An 18,915-nucleotide genomic window follows, 5' to 3' on the forward strand; every position below is an offset into this window, starting at 1 on the left:
GTCCTGTTCAACAATTTTAAAAAAGGTATCTAAGGAAGCTAAAGTTGAATCTTATGGAGGAATGTTCACACTCTCTTGTAGATGGAGATCGTGAATATTTAAAACACTTATAAATTTATAACGCTTTTAATTCAGCACTTACAACTATCAGAATATTTGTATGAAGGTTTTTAATTTGATTAAAAGAAATACGCTTGTATGTCCACTTCAAGTAGCAATGTTTCTAACCTAGATGATGCTAAAAGTTCCATACATGTCAAAGTAATTAAAAAAAATAAACTTAATGATATTCTGTAAAAAATTATAAAAAGGAAAAGAAAACAATTCGGAGTGTGTGTGTGTGTGTGTCATTTGAATAAGATGATTTAATTACACTTTGAATCTCTGTGTCTGGAAAATTAATCCAGATATGATCATTGATATATAAGGTCCTGTATTCTTAATTTATACCATAGAATATCTGCTTGTAATAAATCAAAATGATAGTATCCTATTAAACACATTTATTTGTGTAATTACAAGGCCGGTCCAAAAACAGAACGCTGGCACCACCCCTGGTCACATGTCTTCACTGATGACAGCCTTTTTTCCCATTGTTAGATTAATCGTTCTTAGTGACACTGATGCTGTTACATCCAACCCTTTGCTACAACCAGTTGAAAGGAAAGAGCAGAACAGAAAGAAAAGAACTGAGTCCTACAAGGCTGTGTGGACTAACACTAAAACACACACACCTAACTTCCTTTCAGAATTCCTCCACCAATCACAAGGCAGAGAACAGAACGCTATCAGGTGCTACTCCCTACATGTATAAGTGTATTGTTTTTCCATTACTATCTACACTGTCTTTGTTTGCTATATCTGTGCATCCTTCAAGTTTCCAAAAGTAGCTGTTAGATTAGCTTAGTACAACTCAATACAAGTCCTTATCTGCTACACACTTTAATCACAAAGTGCAGGTGGTGGCCCTCTGGTGGACTATGTGGGAACTGCATGTTGTAATTAGATATAAAAGAAAGAAGTAAAGGAACAAAGCCATGAGTTTTAAAATGTTGATGTTAATCTTCATTTTCTGACTTGTTTTTGATCCAGAACTTATATCTCATCTTAGCTGAAAAGAACTAAAATGGACCAGTGCCTGTGACATGCAAGAAGTAAAGCTGTTACTGGAGAATCATCCTCAACAAGCAAATCATCAGTGGAACAACAAGATAACAAACAGAAGCAAATCCTTCATCTTTATCTTATCTACCTTGGCGTGGTTTGGACTGTGTGGCTGCAGAAGATTTTCACATTTCAAAATGAGTGAAGTGTGGGAATATCTGAGCTACACAAACATAACAGCCACACAAGTAGGATGTTTTGGAGGTTTTTTAAAAGCTCGGATACAAAATGTTTACGTCATGATTTAGATCGTTCCTATTAATTCAGTAGTCAAAACATAATATAAATAAAACACACGGTAAAATATAATCAGCTTATTAATTGTAGCATCACTTTTAAATACAAGTATTTCATTAGCATCATCAGCTTTAACAGTACAAACATAATTCTGGAAGTCACCATTTTTATTGCTTAGAATCTTTTTAAAGTCACTTTTACAAATACAGACAAACTCTCCTCAAACAAGCTTACTCAACATGAACACGAAAAACAAATTAATCTCCTAAGACCCGAACTCTTTCATGGCATGCATTTTTAATTTCTCTTTGCAATTGTGACTTTGTAGTGTTCTATAGAACACTACAAAGTCACAATTGAGAAATGATGTGCAAAACTCTTTATTTGGTGTCTGAACACTGCAGCATTTTTCCTGAGTACAAAAACAAAATGAGAAAGAACAATTGTGCCTGTTTGAGCAATATGGCTCATTTGAAAGCCATCTGAAAGAGCAAAATTTAGTATTGTGGTCTAGACAACCCAAAATGTGATGTCCCCATATGTGGACGCCAGGTCCTAGGAGGTTAAAGCAGAAATAAAAAGAGAATCTGATGATGAATGTGTTCAATCTAAAATACAATCACAGCAGTTTTACAGCTTTGAGCTGCGTCTGGCTCATACAAATTGAGAAGCTGAGTGATACTGTAAGAACGAAAAGCAGCTGATTTTGTCTCCACCTTTTAAAGCTTTTTAAATTATGTACAATCTGGTTCCCTTGGATGAAGACTCTCTGCTGCACTCATGTTTAAACCCTCTCAGATCTATAAAAGTAGAATCTGTTACTTGTGTGGCATCTCCTTCACTCAAATCTTTGTCACTCTCAGGGCCTGATCAATCACCAATCATCGACTTTAAACCATTTTCAAAGAAAACAAACAGCTGCCATCACTACCACATTTCATAAGCAGCCTTTGAGTGTTACAGCTTCATGTTCTGCTGATTTTAAGGCACTGTGTGGTGAATCCACAGCCCACAGTTTCTCATGATTTCTCAGTGTTACTGTTGTCTGTGGTTTGAGTCCCTGAGCTTTTGGAGTTTAACACATGGAGATGAAATAGCAGCGAGTTTCTGAACTCACTGTTGTGGGTCAGGTGAGATCTCTGTTCACTTGAAGAGTGTCCAGTGCTGCTTAACTGACTGCATGTTAAGCCCATCACCCCCACAAACCTGCCCCTGGTGCTGATGGGACACAGCATTAGTGATCATACAGCAGGACGATAAGACGGTCAGACTGTGGAGACAATCGCTCAGCACTAACATCACCTTAAATGTCTTCTTGTACCTCAGTTTACAGTTTATTAATCTACATCTGCAGAAAACAGATAACTCAGAGTTTTGTTTTTTTTAAAAAGAAGAAAAAAGAAACACTCCCTCTTCTCCTGTTAGCTGGAAAAATGAGATAAATATGCCTAAAACTACCTGCTGTAAAAAAGAATTTGGTGTTTGCAATCTGCAGCCAATCCAGAGCCGTCATGAAAAAATGTTTAAAACCAAAAGATTCATCCATAAAATATCGACAATTTTACACCTCATACATACATTATGTCAAAATAAATGCTAAATATGAAATCCATTATTATTCTCACCTCTCTGCCATCTTCTAATGTACTTTATAACTACAAACAGAACTGCAGTAATCAGAACTCCACCACAAAATGCTGCTACAACCACACCAGCTCCACAGCAGTTCTCAGCTTTTTCCCTGAAACAAGTTAAACAAAAAGTTAATGCAGCACTGTTTCACAGAACAGTAGAGAAAACTACTATTAAACAGAGTCTCTTTAAAACCTGAAAAATTACCACAAGGATGAGAACAGAAGAAGAAATCTTACCACAGTGAGGCACGTAGATCTCATCATCAGTCACATGGCTGATCTCCTGCTGTGTGGCTACACAGCGGGAGACGTTGGTGTCTGTCTTGGTCACAGTGATGAGGAGGGTGACCTAGTAGTGGTCTCCTCTGTACGACACGTGCGGCTCCTCAGCGGGAAGGATGTTTCCATCGCTGTCCTTCCACTTCACCGAAGGCTTTGGAAAAGCACCTGTGAGCACATGAAGCTACAGCTGAGGCACAAGGTCACAGAGACTAATATACTGTTATATTATATACTCTGTATCTGTATTGTAATGTCTTATACTTCCAAGATCATGCTAAACAGCATACTGGATCTATTTAAAAAACATGGCTTCATAGTTGTAGAGTCTGGATGCTGAACTGGGCAGCATGTAGTCCAGATGGTTCACCAACATGCCTGTCATAAAGTCTAGTTCAGTCATTGGATCTTATTTTTATTCAGATTTTACACAGCGTCTCAGCTGTTTTGGATTGTTTTGTGGTTATGGATCAAAAATAGGGTTCAACACCGTTTCTCCTGATCTGTGTTTAAATGCAGAGCATCACAGACTTTACTGATGTCTGATTAATTGAACTGTTTATGCTGTTCAGTATCAACACTTCTGAAATGATGCTCAGGCCTGCAGAGCTGCAGCACACGCCACAGATGTAAATGACATCATCACTTACCTGTGACGACACCTGATCGGTCCTTAAAGACACGTTCTGAAAGGCAGCAACAACACGTTTTCACTCTGCATCATTGTACAACATTTGTACAATCTAACAGTGAGAGCCACCTCAGCATTAAAGGAATAGTTCTCCATTTTTGTGTTTCTAAAACTTCTCACAGGTCACATCAAAGTGCAGAACTCAGTTATTACATTACCGGAGTGAGTAAAGCAGCGATCTTAGTCGTGTTTTCAGGATGTTTTCAAAAACAAAGAACTCACCAACGATGAGTTTAATGTTGAAACTTTGTTCCTTTGGCTGAAGATTTGGAATAATACAGGAGTAGTCTCCACTGTCGACCAGCTTGGTGTTTGACTATGGAGGCGTTACCAAGCTTCAACTCTTCTGGGAGCAGGGTAAGATGGCGTCTCTTCCTTCTGGGACCACCACTGTGATGACTCCCCGCCCTGAAGGATGAAGCATATTTTAATCCTTATGTTTGAGTAAGTCAAAGGTCCTAAAACACATGTACATAACCTCCATTATTCTAAGAACACAGTTTATAAATATGAAAAAGATTTATTCACCGATTTCATTTTATACTTTGTGAAATGACCACGAGACTCGTTTAGTTTTGGCTTTGATGGGTCAGTGTGTCACAATCATCACACATTTTACACCTTTTCATATTGTGTGTTTTACTTGTGTTTACACAAATCACTCATTAGACCTACAACCTGGACCAATGTCTAAAAGAAGTTTTTCAAAAGTAAAAAAGTAGATCCAAGGTAATCCCAGTTTTTGAATATAAAACAATTTAAAAATTATCTCAAAATCGAATAAAAGTTTAAAAACTACTCTTGGAGAGCAGCAGAGTCACTCCTTAAAAAGCTGCTTTGTGTTTTTCAGTTAGATGTAATTCCACTTTTTTTAAGTCACCTGGTTACCCAGCATGCCTCAGTGGTATAATTTTGCAATATGACATTTGTGTCTGTGGTTCTCCCTCATTTAGGACACAGCGGGATTGAGTGCAGAGGGTTTGTTTGTTTGTTTCAGCTGGCCGAGGGACGGGTTTATGTACAGTACTGTTTATTCATAGTTAATAAACTGTGAGTTAAATAAACCTCTACTACAACAACTAAGAACAACAACAATAATAATAATAATAATAATAATAATAATAATAATAGCCAGGAAACACGGTTCTATTTCTCCCTACAGCACTAAAGAAATCTGGGAAAATTTGGAAACCATAAAAAGAAAAGTTTGATGTGTTTGTGTAGCTGTTATTCTTCGTTCTTACCCATGTTGCAGTTTTTGCTGTGGTGGAAAAGAGATGTTAAACCGTGAGTCAACTTATGTGTGTTTAATAATCATGTTGGAAGTACAGAGTTTCTTCGGTTCTGGTCAAGAGAAGTAGCGCCACCTGTAGCGTGGGTGAAGAGAATGAAACATTGACGTCTCATGCATCAGGACTGTGACGGTCTGATCCAATAGAAAAACTGTTATGTACTTATGTGGTGCATGTATTTCTGAATTTCCTGCCATGATGCCAGGTCTCTCTTGGAAATGAGACTTTTAATTTCAATTATAATTATAATCCAGATTCCCTATTTTCCTCTCCTATCTTTTATATTCTGGGCTCATAAAATTAAAATTACACATTTTTAACATTAGGATTTGAAGCACTGTATAAATTTAGGTTAAAATTATATTCGTGTTTTTTTTATTTTAAATTTCTCCGATCACTAAATATGAATGCAGTTACTAAGCATTAGTCTTCTTACTGTTTTCATGTCCTTTCTCAGACGCAGTTACAAGAACAGGGCAGAAATACAGAAACTCCTGAATGTTCATCTTTTTAACAAGACCATACAATAAGATGCACATTTCACCTCAAAGTGAGCGAACTTTTAGTTCCTTGCCTCAAAAGCACCTCCTGCACCACAACAGAGGATCAAGATGTTACTCTCAAGCCGGGATTTTGCTTTCCAAGGTCCAAAATTTAACAGTAGTCTGCCATACTCCGTCTTCCCTGCTTTAAATTTAATAGCCGGTGAGCAGCTGCTTCGGCCCCAGTGCCTCTCTCAAAAACATTATGATCCCTGTTTTCTTTGCTTAATGATTGGTTTTAGTCTTGACAATCCACATTGCTGGCATTGCATCTTTCAACATGTTTGTGGGTCGATTTGAATGCATCAGGAGTAAGTGCAGCCATTCAGCCTCTTCTCAATGTGGCCATAGAAGCAGGTGCAGATGTGTCACAAGTTCATCTAGTAGTAAGCTATGGCACTTGGCCACAGGTGGCAGTAGTGGACTGACCTCATTTGAGACTGGTCCAGCTGCTATGTGATAGTGGATCTGCTACAAATTGGATGGATTGAAATTGATCATGTGCAATTTTGGAAATTAAATCATGAATCTTCCTAACTTAGATTTAAAACAAAAGATTTCTAACTCTCCTCTAGACTCAAAAGCACACGACAAACCAATCAACACACCTGAGGCACTCATTTTCTTAAATCCGCTCAATCACACTGGCTCTGTTTATAACTAATCACTGTAACTGCTGTAAATTCACACTAACTGCACATTCACACTAATCTCCTTACAAATATTTATTAGATTAACCACACTTATACAGACTGTATATAACTACCAACTCTCTCCAGCCATGTTGATGAATTACCTATATTGGCTGAAAATGTTCATCTCCAGAGAAAAGACACAGACTATGCTTACAGGATGTGATGTGACAAAATATTGATGTGTGATATTTGTTCAAGGCGTATTTCATTGTTATGGAAAACAAAAATATTAAAATCATGATGAGTGGTGATTTCTATAACTTTGTGTATATAATTTGGCATTTCTTATTGATGTAGGCCAAAAATAAATACATGATATCATTTCATTCAGTTCAAAGGTTTATTTGCACGACGCACAAACAAACACAATAGAAAGTTATTGTCATGAAAAGAATTCAAACGTGGTGCAGATGTGTGTCACAAGTTAATCTGGCTGTAGGTAGGCTATGGCACTTGGCCACAAGTGGCGCTGGTTGACTCGACTTCATTTGAGTGAACACAAAAAGTAAACTGCATGTTGTGAAGCGAAAACACTGAAATCTGAGTAATGAAACGTACGAGGGGAACGATAACGACAAGATTCTCCCGATCATTTACTCTTGCTGTCCTGTGAACAGCATCGGCGGGGTGTTATTTGTTTGCAGTTTTCGTGATCCCCTCGCGCATGAGAATATCACCAGGTAAACTCGCGACATTTTTAAGCATTGTGTTGTTCAACAGCAACAAGACTGACGGAGTGTGTTTGAGATAACCTCACAAATGTCACAGATGACACATTTGGTGTTTTTTTGCTGGTTTGTCGGTAGCAGCTCCTGAAACGCAAGTCTGCCTCACATCTGTCCACCGGGTGTATATACAAAAGATGCGGGGACAGGGCTCCAGGGGGAAAGCACTCGTTCCACTTCAAACAATCCACACACGAGACCAGTTTCTCTCTCCAACTCTCGCCACAGGGGAAACAGTCCAGGGAGTCTATACACAGAGAAATGCGTGTTAATACAAAAGCACTAAAACACGACAGGACAAACTTGCGGATGCTTGACTTCACTAACGCGAGATACACACAACGGCTGTGTCCCAATTCAGGATCTGCACGCTTGAAGTACGCATTTTAAGTGCGATTACGTCACCGCCACGCGACGACGGCTGTCCCAATTCGAAGTGTACTTCAAATGCATACTCCAAATGCACTGTCGATTTCCCCAAATATCAAGCGTGGTCCGGTGCACGCTTCGTGGTCCCATATATCCCACAATTCATAGCGCGGTGGTGGGTGTGGATAATTTTGCCGCAAAATACGGCAGAAGGGAGCGGCCGAAGAGTGAACTGTCAAATGTAAGTACTGAATATGATGTCACTTATTTATGTGCAAATGTTTAATAATGAAGAATATTAAAACATTACTGTTGGCCACATGTCGGCAAAGTTGTGTGACATTAGTGATGTTTGTACTTTCAGCGTTAACTTGGTTTTAAAGCCTCTACTTCTAAATATATAGTCGACCTTAATCTTACAGATAATGTGATGATTTTATGGATAATTAAAGTCAGTCATATATCCACAAACACAACAAGCTGAAAGTCAGTGATGCTGCTCGGTTTGCAGTCCTGAATATCACGGCACAAGCAGGATTCACTGTACTGTTAATGTTAGCTATGTTATATTGCTGCCTCTGTTCGGTGGTGTCGAGCCAAACGGACTTTAACGTGTGTTTGAACGAGCTGACGGTTCACTCATTAAGCTGAAAGAAAGATGCTTTAATCACAGGAGTCACACATGTGTCCACTGGACCATCTGGGAACTCTTCTTGTTTAGCACTCGTAATAACACAAACACTAAATCCTCCTTCTCTTGTGCTGTTTTGTAGCAGTGTATACACCTGAGACTGTCACCTGTCTGTCTGTCAGTGCTCTCTGTTTCTTTCTCTCTGATTGTGTAATAAAAGTATGAACATGTATTTATAAGTTACACTTGTCTTTGTATCCTGCAGCTTATCACACATTTGATTTCCATATGTGACAACTGCAAGTGTCCAGAGTGAGGACAGACTGAGGGACCCACTGCTGCACATCATCTGTGAGGTTTTGCACCCCTGATGATCCACCAGGACAAACTCAGCAGTGTGTGAGGAAGAGGAGGAGGAAGAGCCAGCAGCAGCTGACAGATGGAGAGAATAGACAGACTGTTCCCTGTTTGTGAAGGACTGCTAGGAAAGTTTAAAATAACTAATTGTCTGTCCTGAATCAGTCTTATTAGGTAATGTTCAAATAATGTTATCATTCCAGTGTTTTCAGTGTGGGAGAAAGTACTCAGGGCCTTCAAGTTACACACTATGAAAGGCAGAGACAAGTTTAATATTCAGAAACCTAAAGTATGTATCAGCAGCAGAATGGAGCTAAAAATAAATGTTTGTTTCAGTTCTATGAAGCTTTGAGTATTTTGGATTAGTAGCACTGCTGTGTTTGTTGCATCATATTGCTGTAATTGTTTATATGCTTTATATATTCTGAGGTAAGTTAATCTATAGTGTTACATCATATTCTATAAGGATGTTATGTGTTTGTAGACTTTCTGCCAAGTTTGACCCATTTAGCAGAAGTCAGCCTGTTTAAGGCTCTGATATCTATTCTGTATGACTTAAAGCAGTTATGACATGGTCTGATTTTCTCACCCAATAAAGGAATATTTAATATATCAGTCTACTCTTCATTCTATTGTACATTTTCCTTTTTACACATGTATGTAAGCATTGAGCCAAATGTAATAATGCCAACATATTAAACAAACAATATTTGTCTCTTATGTATAATACATCTATATATACACTGTCAAAGATACCTGTCTTTGAGTGAAGATTTAAGGTGATAGGACATATAAATAACTGCAACTTGAATCTTTGTTCAAGCTCACTGCTGTAATGTATATATATATATATACATATATTTTTAAAAAAAACACCCATCTCGCCCCTGCGGGCGGTTTATCCTTCAAGCTCGGGTCCTCTACCAGAGGCCTGGGAGCTTGAGGGTCCTGCGCAGTATCTTAGCTGTTCCCAGGACTGCGCTCTTCTGGACAGAGATCTCCAATGTTGTTCCCGGGATCTGCTGGAGCCACTCGCCTAGCTTGGGAGTCACTGCACCTAGTGCTCCGATTACCACGGGGACCACCGTTACCTTCACCTTCCACATCCTCACGAGCTCTTCTCTGAGCCCTTGGTATTTCTCCAGCTTCTCGTGTTCCTTCTTCCTGATATTGCTGTCATTCGGAACCGCTACATCGATCCATACATCTATCCATAGGTCCCCCCCCCGAATAGGATGAGGGACCTATACGTATATACATATATATATATATATATATATATATATATATATATATATATATATATACACATACATATATATATACGTATATATATATATATATATCATAATAATGTGACAATACTATAATATTGGCCATATTATATTTACATTACCACAGTGAGATGATTTTAGTCTCATGAACAACATTAGCTAATTGTTATTTACTAACTAATCTTAAAATGACTGTTCAGTACAGAAATGAGGCCCAAAAATCATGTTTTACACTCCCGTGGTCTCAGATACTCAACTAATCAAAGTGATGTCATGACAAAAATGATTGACCAACAAAACATTTTTTCTCCTTCATTTCTGTCAAACAAAGCTGTATGTAACGTTTCTCGCGGTTAGTATCATGGTTGCTAGGCAACCTGAGCAGCACGACGAAGGCTAGACCGTCCCATTTCACAAGCCTCTCACTTCTGCACTTCTCGTACTTATAGTACGCACCGTACGTAGTACGCGTAGTGCGCGTACTTCAAGCGTGCAGACCCCTGAATTGGGACACAGCCAACGATCCAGCGAAGAACAGAAGTCGCTCCCTGGCTTAAATGCTGGCCACACTAATGAGGCTCAGGTGTTTCTTCCTACGAGGGGCGTGGGCCGAGGGCGTGAACCCACAATGAGTTCACCCCGGCGAGAGAGAAATACGAATCTGATACAAAATTCGGATTGAACCATTTAATAAGATATTTGATATGATTACTTAGATAATATAGTTCTGTTTTTGGTGCTTCTAGACCTTGAGATTTTTAGTTTTGCAAACTTTTTAAAAAAATTATTTGGGAAGTTTTATTTTTTCCAGTAAAATTTGAGCTAAATCTTACAATAAAATACAGTTTCTCAAAAGATTGTCCTCTTATTCTGCGTTTAGGTGAGATTTTACCTTTTGACTGTCGCCGGGCTTCCGGTAAGAAAAACGTTACTCCCAGTTGTTTAAGGTGTGGTTGTCGCAGGTTTCCGTGTGACAGCAGACTTTCAAGGCGGGTGTTACCAGCAGCGCGTCTAGCCGAGCCTAGGCGGATAAATGAAGACCGCGTACCCCGAATCTGTTGTTTAAAAGTACACAAGAAACCGTGGAGCCGATGACGTCGCAGGTCACACGTGGTGACGTTTAATGAGAGTCCTTTGATCTTTTGTTTTCTTTGATGTCCCAAAACCCTTAAATAGGGGTTCAGTTGTGTAAATAATCTGTGTATGTTTTCGGCATTGGTATTGTTGGAGTGATACGGCATTTAAAAAGCAGAAATGAGTTCAAAATCTAAGAAAGACAGAGATGCTAATATCTGGAAAAAAAGGGCTAACCATTTAAAAGGCAAATGTCAAAAAGAAAAAGACACGTATGCCAGCCAGATTGACCAAAAACTCCATCCAATGATTGATGGAGTTGCAAAACTTCAAACAGAGCTTGAATACTATAAAAAACAACATACAGTCAATAAGAAACAGATCGAGGATCTAACTGAAGAAAACAATGAACTTAGGCAGAATAATAAGATGCTGTCTTTGATCATGGATGACAGGACCGATATCTGTGACAGGTTAAACTCGATAAAAGATGACCACGAAGCTCTCATAAAGTTCCGCGCAGAGACAAAGAAAACTCTGGCTGAACTTAAAAGGAAACATGAGGAAGAAGTTAAAGTACTACAAGCACTGCTGGAAACGGAAAAAGAAAAGTTTGCACGTCAGGAATTTCACAACAGCCAAGTCGTTGACTTACTGGTGAAACGCCACAAAGAGGAGAAAAATCAGATGCAGCAACTTCATGATGAAAATACATCAGAACTCACACAGAAAGCTTATGCTGCAAGAATAAAGTTAAAAACCGCCATAGGAATTTATGATAAATATATTGAAAAGCTTGAGAAGAAAGTGGAAATTCGTAAACATGTGACCATCAGTGCAGTTAAAGAACGCGAAGCGGAACGTGAATCCTCGAAGTATTGGATCGAGGGCCTTTATATACAAAATACAAACCTAAGGGACCAAAACGAACTGAAAGTTAAAACTGTGAAAGAGTTAACAGACGAGAATGATCAAATGGGGAAGATCATCAACGAACAAAAGGCCCAGCATATGGAGTTAGATCGCAAATGTCAGAGATATTTTAGGGCTCTGGCATTTGAAAAGAAAATGAAGGCTACGGTCGAAGATGAACTTGTTTCTCTGAAAAAGAAAAATGCCGACCTAAAAAAGGCCCTAAGCAAAGAAAAGGAAGAACACAGAAAGACAGCATTGGACAGGCATAAAGTGAAAACGGCACACAATAAGGCACTGAGTGAAAAGGTCTCACTGGAAGAGCAACTGTGCTCCACAAAAAAGCAAACAAAAATATGGATAGAAAAAACGAATAGGCTGGAGAAGAAAGAGCGCCACTTCCAAGAGGAATTGTATCAGTGCGTTTTGTCTTTTGGAAAGGCATTTCCGCATGCAACTCACTTCAGAGAAGAAGAAAAGGTGGAATTTAGGGATATGTTCCTCAACTTGAAAAAGAAATACGTAGACGGAGTGGAAGGCATCCCCTTTGTTGGAATAACGAAGGAGAATCTTGAAAAACAGCTGAATAGTCTACGTACCACATGCAAGCATCTAGAGACAGCTTTACAAGCGAAAAAACAGGAGCTTGTATCGTTTCAAAAGAAGTACAATGATATGGTAAAGTCTTTTGAACACACTTTATTCAAAGAAAGACAGGAGCTCGTTGAACCAATGAACCAGATTATCAAAAAGGCTTACGATGAAGAAAAAGAGATAGGTCATCTAAAATCTAGAATGAAAGACGTTCAACTCGAGCTTAAATTAGAAAAACAGAAAGGACAAAAGCTCGCATTGTTGGTCCATGGAAGCGGGATGGGGAGATGTTATGGGGCGACTCCGACTCCGTCTCAGATCTTTCCACGGATTAAACCTCGTCCACCTCTGGTGCAAACTAAATATACTCAAGTGCTTCCAAAACACCCTGGCAGACGTGTAGGAATGCCTTCCCCAGTGTATCCCCCTCTGTAGAGTCTCCATCAACACCACCTTTCATCAATTCTGATGATGGATTACCACCAATTCATTGTTAAAAATTAACTGCTAAAAATTCAAAAGGGTATTGAATAATTTAATAATTTAATCAAAAATAATCTAATAGGTCAGGGGTGGCCAGCTCCAGGCCTTGAGAGCCGGTGTCCTGCAGGCACCCCTGTAATAGGCCATTAGAAGTATACTTCATCTTGTCTCCCTATATTCTCTCTCCATTTCCCCCAACCGGTCGCAGCAGATGGCCGCCCCTTCTTGAGCCTGGTTCTGCTGGAGGTTCCTTCCTAAAGGGAGTTTTTCCTCCCCACTGTCGCCCAGTGCTTGCTCATAGGGGATCATTGGATTGTTGGGGTTTGTCTGGCTTATACTGTAGTGATTTCACCTTACAGTATAAAGCAGCTTGAGGAGACTGTTGTTTTGCCATGATGCTATATAATCTTAAATATAACTGAATTTTATAAACATCTATTATAGCATCAAAGTAAAACAATAAAACTAAAGTATACTTCATTGAAATTAATCAAAATGTCTAAGCCTATGGTGGGGCCTGAAAAATGCTGCAAAAGCACACAAAAAACAAAAACAAAACAGCATTTTTCTTATCGCTAGTGTTTTCTTAAGTTGCAGTCCGTTTGGCATCTCAGGGCCAACAACAAAAGAAAAGAAAAAATAAATAAATAAATAAAAATCCAAATCACAGAAACCTTCTGATCTTTGTTGTATTTTATTGTGTTGTCAAGTATGAAAGGACCTATATTGCAAGGTAAAATCCCCAATATATCAAAGCAGAAATCCCAACAATCCCCCGTGAGCAAGTCATTTCACACTTGCTAGATTTCCAAAAACGTCCAAATCTTTTGCGTCCGTGTGAGTTTGATACAATTTTATATCAGCTTCAAAAGAAACTGATATAAAAAACTTCAAGAGAAGTTTTTCTCTTGAGTTCTGCATCTCCCTGCCCTTTTACAACATTTTTGTTTTGATGGCTGAGTGCCAATTTAGAAAGCTAGCATGTGATTGACAGTTTCCCATTGGCTGAAAGAAAAGATTTAAATTGATTAAGTTTGACAGAACTTTATCTGGTTTACGATGTTTGTCTGTAGATCATAATTTATGCTGCTAGTTTGGTGAGTTAAAGTTTATGACGTACTCATCTGATAATTCATCGAGATAACTTTTGACTTTCCACAAATATCTGGTGCCAGCAAAGGCAAGTCCATATGGCTGCTCTGTTTTTTGTTTTTTGGTTCACTTATTTCTGTCATTTTTAGATTAAAATTTTCGGCACTTTATCCGCTTCCATACTTGTTCAAAAGCATTTCGCTAATGGGAGAAGAGAGCCATGGAAATCCCTTTTATGACATCACACTATGGCAAGCGTTCGAAACTCGCATTCGTAGACCGTGTGCATGTTCGAGCGTGCACTGTAAAAACGATAACTAGTAATTGTTGATTTGAGTAAAGTTTTCAAATTAAACTGACTTAGAAATAAAACTTTCCATTTACAACCTAAAATAGCTTGTCTGCCCAACAAATTTCTTCCATTGTTGTCCTAACTAAGATTTTCTAGCGAGCATAACAAAGATTATCAACTTTTGAGTAGATTTTTTGAGTCGAGTTGGGAACCGGTGGGAAACCCCGTAGGTGACTGGCTCACGTCGTGGTCTGAATAAGTCTGAACTAGACCAAACGAGTCTGAGCAGACTGTGTGATAGTGGTTTGTCGATGTGTTCTGAACTGAAAACCTGCTAAGAAACTTTGAACAAACGTGGCCAAAGTTGGATGAAAATTACAATTTTTCGACCATTACGGATTTTACCTGGTCTGAAGTTGGAGTGTATTATTTGACCATTTTTTGGACAGGTGCGGGAGCTGCCGGCCATTTGCCCTAGCAGGTAAGCTAACGACATCTGTTATTAGGATTTTCTACAAGCGCTAGGCTGCATCCTCCTGAGGACCCAGGAGGGTGGAACGAGTAAAGCACTGAAAAAAAGCCAAACAATAACATATTTAAGTCATCTAAGGGACTTATATATCATGTTTAAGCTAGCGAAGGACCGCGCGGGGGGTTGAAAATGATATGCCAGGAGTTCGCTGCTCTCGCTGCTCTAGCGAGCCTTGAATCCCCAGCTAGCTATCGAAGCTGGTGGTAACAGACGTCTCCGAAAACGTAGAAGCATTTTTGCAAAAATGTGTTGTCTTAATAAACTGAGCAGATATTTGAAATTTACACAGCTACATTCTCGCCTGAAAATACCTTAAAAGTTTACTTTGTGACCCAGAAAGAGTAATAAGAGTAATATTAAAACTAAGTGGCTGCCGCCATTGTTTGAAACTAGAATCGGCTGGGCCGCGCTATGAATTCTGGCATAGGGTGGGCCACGAAGGATACACCTGACCCATCCTTCAAAGCTGTGGAAAGTATTGTATTGTTTTGAGAGCCTTTTTGTTGGTGGAGTATTGATTTTATGTACAATTCCACGGGTAGACGCGATCTGTACGGTCCGACTTTGCACATGCGCAGTAAGGATCGGGGAGTCCGATCCGTAACTTTTTTTTTTGTTTTTTTTTCTACATTATATTGAAATGTTTCATTATTGCAAACATTTTCTCTCAGGCGGAGAGAGGTCGTGGAGTGTCAGCCTATGGTATCTGAGGTCCAGGAGAGATGACCTGCGCTGTTTTCCTCTGAGGAGGTAAGACTGTCCTAATTTATTTATAATTTAATTATTATTCAAATTGGGCATGATTTATACTTATATTGAAGCAGTACGGTATTTGCTGGGGTAATGCATTGGCCAACTTTATTATCTTGTGCTACCACTCCAGTCAAGGCCCTTGCCAGTGTTATATTGAAATCCTTACCCTGAACATTTCTGCCAGTACAAGAGTCCCCATGCTAAATCGAAATTGTGAAACAGAAAGGCAATCTCATAATTTTGACTTAGCATGTATTTTTTTTCTTTTTGTGCTAGAAATAGGACTTCTATAGTCTGAGATTGTTAGGGAAAGAATACTAAGGCAGGTCACAGAATCTGATTGGTCACATATTTTGGTGCAACTTAGAACATAATATGTATTTTCATATTGATACTGGGTTTTGTGGGGGGTGTTTCTATTCCTGTGCAAAAGACGTATTCATGAGAGATTTTTGAAGTAGGTTTTGCTGTTGATAACACAGTCAGGCATATAACATGGTGCAGACTGTCCAAGACAGCTACCCAGGAATTTTCTGTGCTGAATAAATGACACTATTTTGGTGAATGTATTGTTTAGATATCTGAAAATTTCATCGGATCACAAGCAAAGACCTCCTGGGGACCTTCAATGCATCCCTTGACAAAGTTGTGCCTGGCCTGCTGAAACTGTACTGGTCTAAGAAGGGAGCTCTTGGTGAGGAGATGGAAGACCTCCTGGATAAACTTGATGAACAGGTGAGTGAAGTGCTCCTTTATCTGACATTTTTAGAAGAGAGTATACTTTTCTCTTAACAGAAACTGAAAAAGATGTTGGCTTCAAACAAAACACGTCAGTGGATATGTCAGTAAAAATGAATGTCATGAGTCATTGCTTTGTTCTTATTTGGCAGTATTTTATTTAATTTGTAAAACGAAAGTAAAATTGTTAACATGGTGTTGTTGTTGTTGTTTTTTTGGGGGGGGGGGGGGGGTTGTACGTTTTGCGTGTTGCTGGGTCTGACCTGTGCTTTACTTTCATTACTATGAGAGTTCTGATTTTGCATTGTGTATAGTACACCATGTTACTTCACTAATTGAAATTCTTGTTTTCCACTGAATACTCTTTAGACATCCAACACTGTGTCCAACGGGCACTGAGAGGCCTGCCCATTTTCCTCAAGAGAAGATGCAACAGAGGTTTTCCTGAAGTGCTTAGTAAGTACAAAAAAGTAATGCAAGTAAAACTAATTGCTATGAGATGTTTTTAAAGGATGAGTTTATCCAAAATGGAAATGTACACTTTCTCAGTGCAGTCCAGATAATTTTATAGTGGGGATTGCAGTTGTCATAACTCTCACTCCTTTTTTTTCTGCTGAGCAGCAGCTGGGCATTATTAGTGGTTGTTCCATAGCAGAAAATTATTTTTGTACAAAACTCACAAGGTGGCATTAATTAAAAGAAAATAAGCTTTTTCTTCTTAAAACCTCCATGGGTCAAACGACCAGCATGGTATAGAGGTTAAAGTTAAAATCTTTTGAAATTTGTTTTGTCTTTAGTTTTTCTTAGCTTTCAATAATTCATATTTTACTTTTCTTCAGGACACTGACATTTTGGAACCAGTGTTGAACGGTGCATCAGTTGCCATCCTCACCATCCTACAAGATGACGATGCTGATACGTCTGTGCGAGAACATGCAGTTGTGTTGGAAGGGGACATCGTGCTACATAACATTCCAGATCTCTCTACTGCCCTGGCACACCTCTTTGGCCTTCTGTATGCCCTCAACATTGATTATCCAAAGCAGATGAGTTTTACCTTTGAAGCAATTCAGGCCATCTTATTTTGGCCTGGTCGGACAATATGAAGGTGAAGTGGATAAATCATTATTCGAAATGTAAATTTTAGTCAGATGAATCTGTATTGTTGAGAATATATGGTGAAAATTTGTCTTGTAGTATTTTAAAAGATTTGTTATAGTGTTAGTTTCCTCTTCATTGATGGTAACATTTCTAAGAACTTTTAACTTCCATAGTTCATCATAGTAAGCCTGTGTAAAATGTCAATGTCTGGGTGCATAGGCAATCGTTTGTAGCACTACCCTATTTAATGTGCAATAGTTATGTTCAGCTTTTACAAGACGGTCAGGGTGTGTGTGCATGAATTATTAAGTTGCTGGACACTTTTCTTTTTTGGTTCTGGACTCTAGAATTTTAACGTCTCTGCTGGGGTGCTCAAAGCACCCAAAAGAAACTGGCAACACGTTTTTGTTTGTTTATTTCTTTTCTTTCTTTCTTTTTGTTTTTTTTAACAGAAATTCACCCTACTACCCATGACATTCTGAAATGTACTGAAAAGACTGTTGAACAAAATAAATAAGCTTTTAGATAACATTGAATTGTGCTTTGTTTTATTCTATATCTATTTATTAAGTGTTTTTTCAAGTATAATAACAACATACATTTTCCTTTGTTTATATAGGTAAATTTTCAACTCACTGGAGTAAGAATTGTATGATTACTCAACAAGAATATCTGTGTTTGGTGAAGGCAGAAATACATGGCATTGAAACCAGAATTTCTTCGTTAGACTTCCAGGATTATCCTAATTAGGTGAACAAGGAGATCCAAGTTGGCAGAACTTGTAAATCTTAGTTGAGTCAACAGCAGTTGGCAAAAGTTGAGAAAACTCAAAAATCTCTTGCATCATGTTGCCTTGAAATTTTACGTTTTCTCAACATTTTCTTTTTTACAGTGTGGACATGAACAAACAGCTTACGACAGCAGCTATCAGCCACTTATAGTGCAGTCATGTTAAAACATGTAACACAGGGTCGCCAGTTTAGCTCAGCGAGACGAGCAGGCGACCACATTAATATTATTAATTATTAATACGTTATTAATAAATATTAGCAAGTTCAGTCAGTTCAGGAAGCAGGCATACAGAAGGCCAGATAGTGGGCGAACGTCTGAGCAGACACAAAAGTATAAGACAATGTCAATAAAAAGATTCAGGAATAATCCCGTTCCATATACGTTACCTTGGTTATATTGTAGCTCACAGTACATTATTGAATTTTCAAGTGTTCCCTTACAGTTTGTAAATAAAGTATTGTTATCACGTTTCTCAGTTGTCTCAGTCAGCATTTGAATCCGTTTTCCTTTTTCTGCCTTTTGGCCGTGACAAAAACAAATTTCTGCTTGTTTGCTGAGCCAGAAATTAATAACAAGTTGCACTCCCAATCAAAAGTTTAAGACCACTTGAAAAATTGAAAAAAATCATATTTTGCATGGTTGGATCTTAACAATGTTGCAAG

General features: G+C 38.6%; 1 long non-coding RNA gene and 1 other non-coding gene across 3 annotated transcripts; one reads left to right on the plus strand and one right to left on the minus strand.

Annotated features, from left to right (window-relative positions):
* Positions 1-1,371: 1,371 nt before the first annotated feature.
* On the minus strand, positions 1,372-10,990 carry LOC106099013 (uncharacterized). Of its 2 annotated transcripts, XR_003219925.1 has the most exons (6): positions 10,783-10,990; positions 5,250-7,506; positions 4,228-4,413; positions 3,965-4,000; positions 3,273-3,482; positions 1,372-3,142 (listed from the first exon to the last, which is right to left on the minus strand). It is a non-coding gene; the product is annotated as an uncharacterized LOC106099013 (transcript). The 2 variants fall into 2 exon arrangements; XR_003219926.1 differs by lacking the exon at positions 3,965-4,000.
* Positions 10,991-14,337: 3,347 nt separating this feature from the next.
* LOC109202072 (uncharacterized) lies at positions 14,338-17,746 on the plus strand. The gene is made up of 5 exons (XR_002062035.2): positions 14,338-14,818; positions 15,541-15,619; positions 16,200-16,357; positions 16,730-16,816; positions 17,200-17,746. It is a non-coding gene; the product is annotated as an uncharacterized LOC109202072 (long non-coding RNA).
* The last annotated feature ends 1,169 nt before the right edge of the window (positions 17,747-18,915 follow it).

The sequence above is a fragment of the Oreochromis niloticus genome, linkage group LG4 (genome assembly GCF_001858045.2).
Source record: "Oreochromis niloticus isolate F11D_XX linkage group LG4, O_niloticus_UMD_NMBU, whole genome shotgun sequence".
In the NCBI taxonomy this organism is placed as follows: domain Eukaryota; kingdom Metazoa; phylum Chordata; class Actinopteri; order Cichliformes; family Cichlidae; genus Oreochromis; species Oreochromis niloticus.